Consider the following 6,088-nt stretch of genomic DNA (forward strand, 5'->3'; position numbering starts at 1 on the left):
CTTACTGACTTGGTGAAATAGTTTGGGGTGAAATCGATTAATTGATTGATTGGGCGCTGCCGCTATTTGTTGAGGCCTGAGGTTCGAACTGACTCGTGTGGATGTGAAATCGATTACTCAAAACAAACAGTCAACAAAAGGCAGGTAGAGTCCAGGTTCGGCAATTCACATTTCACCATTTTGTTTTTTTTTTCAATTTAGTAGGTTAGGGTTTGGAATTATTGTTTGACTCGACCCGAACTGGACTGCCGACCCGAAACTTAGAAGTAGGAAAAAAATTTTGGGTCTCGTGGCTTTCGACCAATCCATACTAGATGTTCAATATCCGCCACTACTTAAGCCGATGCTAAAACTGAACACGATGGGTAGACAAAAAACGACCAAGAAGTAAAACGAGTATATGTTGGGCTAGAATATGAGTTGGAACCCGTAACATATGAATTTTGGGTTTCTCGACGATGGAAACTCAAAATTGAGGTTATCTTTGGTCGCATATCGCAACAATATGGGTACATGTCCATCGCGATACGCGATGGACATACAAAACGTGAAAAAACGAGTTTTGACCTATATCTTCTATTTTACGAACCCTAATCCATTATTACAACTTCCAGCCATTGTTTAGGCGGTTTTGGGTGAATTTAGGCTACCAATCATCTCTTGATCAATCCTAATGGCTTTTCTCATCGTAATTGAATGTCTAATGAAGACGATGAGAGACTAATTTTCTCGAGTCATACCCGGGATGTAGAGTATTGTATTTTTACAGGTTTTCCAATGTTTTAAGAGCGAACTAATTGTAATTATTTATTATTGATCTATGAACATTAATGTTTGGTATTATTGTGCACTCAACTGGTTTAGGTTTATTTCAATTAGAACGATTAGTTTGCCAGCTGCTATGATATGTATTCATAGGGTTGTATTGATTAGATTGACTATGATGAAGCATACAATTGCCCTTAGTTGAGTCATGCTGGCCTCTTTGATAACCATTGTCGTGTGTTAGCGATTGTTGATGTCTAAGGTTTAACTAGTTGATTAACCAGATTCAATTGTTGATAATTAACCTGCTAAATGACCTGAGATTGTCGTTTGTTACACCCAATGTGTGATTTGTTCTTGTTAATTGTTTGAAACTTGATTACTTGTTTGCTTGATTCTAAACTCAAATCATTGCTAGTAGATCAGCACTCTTAATTGCTACTTGAAAATGTTAGAAATTGATTGCATGTTACACTGACCACAAACTCATCGTGGTTCAACACTCTACTTGTCCTAACTAGTTTAAGGTGATTAAGATACCTGATATTATTATTGTTTCAATTAGATCACGACTTCTTAGATCACCAAGCATGTTCGTTTTAGTTTCACGTCAAACACATGTACACCCTTGATCAAACTAAAATATAAATTAAAAACGAAAAAGGTAAAACAACTAAAATGTTTCCCACATCGTCCTCGTTCGTTAAAAAAATAATAAAAAAATCCGGTTCGTCTCGGTTCAGGTTCGGTTTTTTCGGTTCGGCTTTGGTTCTTTTTTCATTTTGGCCGGTTTCGGCTTCGATGTTTCGGTTTATCTTCGTTTTCGACTTCTCGGTTTCTATTCGGTTTCGTGAGTTTTGTTTGAAATAAAATAGGATGAAGCTTTAAACAAACCCATTTTAACCCATAACCCGAATCGAATGACTTGCTTCCCAATCCATTGCGACCTCCTTAAAAAGGTTCTTTTAGTTCAGCATTCCTTCCGCCTGCCCTGCACTTCCACGATTTCCGATCTGCTCGATTGTCAGGTAATTAATAAATAACTGGCTTCCAATTCTTGTAGTTACGTTACAAAATTGACGTACTCCTAAAATCAACAATTAGGGTTAGACAACCTAAACAATTCACTTGTTGATTCATCATTTACTGATGTTTATTGGATCTAGTTGATTGAATCCATGCAGTATGCGTACTGGTATTGTCAATTGCATATTTGAAACCACTGATAGCTATTAATATGAATGGGTATTAGGATTTTACTAAAGGCATTTTTCACTTTTGTTATAGTCAACAGTTTAAAATGACTTGACTTACAATGTTTCAAGGCTGCTTGTTACTTGCAGAAGCCGCAATTGACTCGACAGCTGACTAAGACTGGAAGCTCGTTTTTCCAAAAGCAATGGATTCTAAACACACCGGAGACGTGTTAAGGTAATCTTTGTTGAATTTTATTTTTTTTAGTGTTCGATACATTTGTGAGCATCTAATGATATTCATCTTTTATGTGTAGACACTTGGAGAAGCAAGATGAACTCCTCATGGACGCTTATAGATCAATGTCACATGAATTGCATAAACTTCAGGTAATGTTTTTGCTATATATATTTGATTATTTTTACTTTCTTACCAAATTATTAATCATCTTTTAACAATTTTGTAGGTAGAGGAAGAAATGTTAATGAAAACATTTTATCATCTCATGGAAACTAAAGGTCTAACCAAGAAGGTAACATTAATGACCACAAATCACTGCAGCTAATCATTGAATTTGCAAGCTTTTCATATTAGAATTTATAATGAAATTTGAGTGTATCCTTTAATATTTATGGCAGAAACAAGATGGGACAAATGCTTCGGAAGAAAGCGAGCCGCCCCAATCAAAAGCATTGGTTATTGTCGATGACGTGGAAAAGCAGTAAATATGTTAAGCGCGGTTATGGCGTTGTACTTTTTGTGAGGTCAAATGTGCTTCGAGGATTGGTTTTGGGTGACCGCTTGTTCTTTAGCAACCTGGGTTTTAATGTGTTTCATGCTAATGACTACATAATTTTGCTTCAAAATATTAAAACAGGTGACACATTGTTAAGACTTAGTTATATGTAGAGTTTGTTAGATGAGTAGGCCGTGCAGGTTGGGTGGCGCGCCTAAACATGGCTGGGTTTATTTTATGACTTGTGCTCATCATTATTAAAAAACCTATCCTTCCATAAATGTTATAAACATTTTTACTCTACAATCATAATACTTTTTTAAAGTATAAGTTAAAATGGTCTTAAAGGTTGAATGTGTTGATGGAATATCTGATTTATCTATTAAAATTAAAATGAACTAGTATTTCGACCCCCCGTCCGTAGCCAAAGAAACTAAGTCCTTCCAAGGTTACACGAAACGGGTCCTTGATTAACATTCAAGACCTTGTATACAAAACCGAAACCACCCAATACGCTTCAGCACCGCCAGCTACAAACCCTATCATTTGCCGCTACGACACGACAACTGCAATTAGTTCAGAAACCAAGAGGTTAGGAAATTCAATTATAAGCTATTATAATAAACGAAATGAAATTACCTTTGCATGTTAATCCATTTAAGCAAACGGGTCAACGGCTCCTCCATTAGCACAACACCACCGTCGACTCTTAACCTCATCAATGCATCATAGGCTACGGATCCTCAACCGATCTCATATCCACAAAAGCAAACCTCTTTTCATGATTAATGTATACATTAACAACAGAATCATGCTAGCCACAATCTAGAAAAAAAACAAATAATTAAAAATATTGTCTATAGTGAATCATCTATAACCAACAAAAAGGAAATAAATATAGCAACGCAGGCTTCAAAAAGAACACAATCATAACCACATCATGTGAACCGGATAGATAAAGAACTTAAACCTCTATAAAACAAATAAATTTCACTTTATGAGCCAAAATCATATTTTCGTATTGAACAACATCAGTTTTAACAATTTGAAGCCTCCTATCATATGTCAAGTGGCACTCAATAATGTAAACAGAACCAATAGCCTAATTAGTCTCAAATGCGTAATAATTCCAATTACAAACATAAAAGAAAAAAAAAAGCCAAATCAGATCCACATTAGGACAATCGAAGAACATATAACAAAAATAAAAAATCTAATTAGCAGAAAGTAAGGAACTTCAAATGATATGAAAAAAATTGTCTTCAAATATATGCAATCTGAGAACATAGAAACCTACTTGAAACACAAAGACAACGCCCGATGACGACTTCCTATTGTCACACCCCGACTAGCATAATGCGGAAGCATAAAACGGGAATCTAACAGACACCTCTGGTATCAACAACATTGTTTATAAAGAAACATTACAAACTAATTTACAATATATTACATTACGTTGTTCTAACATTGTTTTACAGTCTAGGTGTTATAAACAAAACTAGTTCATTAACTATACGATCTTACTACTAACACCCCTGCTTCTATTCACATAGCATCAACCACACACCTTGAGCAAGTAACAGATCACCAAATCACTCCGATTTAGGTACACCTGAAAAGCAGTTTAAAACGGGTCAACTACTAGAGTTGGTGAGTTTCACGAGTTTCAAGAAAACAGTTATGAATATTCACAAGTTAACACTTGTATCACGATATAAGTATGTATGCATGTATGTAAATGATGTAATTATGCTAAGCTACAGTGAAGCCTTGACCGTATGTGCTGCTTGCATCCATTTCCTACGCTCAATCAGCCACTGTGGCTCCCCTTCCGCCCACAACTTGCCCCCCGGTAGCTATGTCTAACACTACATAGCCTGTATATATAAATATGGTCATGTGCAAACGGCGCTATGTGACACGGCAACCAGGCCGATTCTGTTTGGGTTTGTCAAACCAATAGTACTATTCACAAGCCACCGGCTCGAGGTTAATCACTTTGATCGTGAGGACTTTCGTGTGTTAGCACTTAGATAATTCACATCATCACAAATTTCAGATATGTAGACATAATCAAACATGCTTTTCACCCCAAAAGTTCGTAAAACTGTTTAAAGAGTGGGGTCATGAAACTCACTGTTTAGTAGATAATCAGTAGCACGTCGGTTCGAGGTTCGTGTAACTTGTAATCACAGTTTCCTATAATTAATATTATAATAATATTAATACTTTAATATTATTATAATCTCAATACTAAACTGGGCTGTATAACTAATCTGGGTATAGTTGGAACGCCCAGTAAGTGGCAATAGGCTTAGGTTGTGATGTTGTTCAATGTCTAATACTTAAAACCGAACTTGGCTCAGTTTCCCGTTTTCCCAGCTGGGCCAAGTTGTTCGTTTACGCGTTCAGAAAACAGTTATGGGGAAATAAGCTTGGGTAAATGTATTGGTTAATAAAATGATTAAGTTATAAAGAAAGATCACATATTGGGGTCCCGGATTAGCTACGGGGCCCGTTTCCGTTTATTTAGTTTTATTTAAGAAGAAACGCGCACAATCTATCCGGATTGTCCAGGTTTCTCATATAAAAGTTCGTTTTTACTTAATTAATCCAAAAATATGATTTTTGATCACTCTTGGTGTTTTGATATTCCCGCAGGTTCGTTAGTCGCGAACTTGCCGGTTTATATAAAAACTGAATTTGTTTAATTTTCAAAATAGCATAATTAATTAACCGTTAATCATTAAATTATGAAAATTTAGCCACTTATCAATTAAATTATGTAGATTTTTATAAAAATATTTCTGGAATTATTTACTGATTTACTAATTTATAAAAATTCACTTTATCAGCTATATTTCGCCTGAAAATTATCCGTTTATCCCAAACAATATCCAAAAATTCCACAAAAATTCCTGAATACTCAAATCATGTCCCAAAACAACTTGTATCAATTCCAGAATGTAAAAAGCTCATGCAATATTCTTTTCGGCCCAAATTCGGCTATAAAAATTCACACGAACGCATAGGCACAAAACACCCTTTGACTTCTCCAAATGATCCCAAAATTCATATGTTATCAAAATAAATTAAATCTGAGTTATCAGAAAAATTTCATGATTTTAGAAGCATTTTAACTATTTTTCCCCATTAAACGTCCCAATTCGGTAATAAATTCGCCAAATATTCTCGGATGGTCGAAAAATTACCAAATTTAAACAGGGAGTCAATGGCATGGTCCCTGATGTCCCTAAAAAATTTCAAGGCCTAAAAATATGCACATCACAACCTTAACCAAAACAGCCCGTAAGCGAGTGTTTCGGCATTACCTTAGCGGTTTTGGTTCGTTTCCGCCTTTCTAATCAACTTTTCAAGTTCTTGTGCTCCTAT

The 6,088-nt window shown here is 35.5% G+C and overlaps 1 long non-coding RNA gene across 2 annotated transcripts; it reads left to right on the forward strand.

Moving 5' to 3' along the window:
* Window positions 1-2,116: 2,116 nt before the first annotated feature.
* LOC143562187 (uncharacterized) lies at window positions 2,117-2,736 on the forward strand. 2 transcript variants are annotated; one of them, XR_013140440.1, is made up of 4 exons: window positions 2,117-2,196; window positions 2,276-2,348; window positions 2,426-2,491; window positions 2,598-2,736. It is a non-coding gene; the product is annotated as an uncharacterized LOC143562187 (long non-coding RNA). The 2 variants fall into 2 exon arrangements; XR_013140439.1 differs by having other exon boundaries at window positions 2,426-2,490; window positions 2,594-2,736.
* The last annotated feature ends 3,352 nt before the right edge of the window (window positions 2,737-6,088 follow it).

Source organism: Bidens hawaiensis, unplaced genomic scaffold, assembly GCF_021521415.1.
Source record: "Bidens hawaiensis isolate Kalapana, Puna unplaced genomic scaffold, B.hawaiensis_p1.1 tig00020919_1, whole genome shotgun sequence".
Taxonomy (NCBI): Eukaryota; Viridiplantae; Streptophyta; class Magnoliopsida; order Asterales; family Asteraceae; genus Bidens; species Bidens hawaiensis.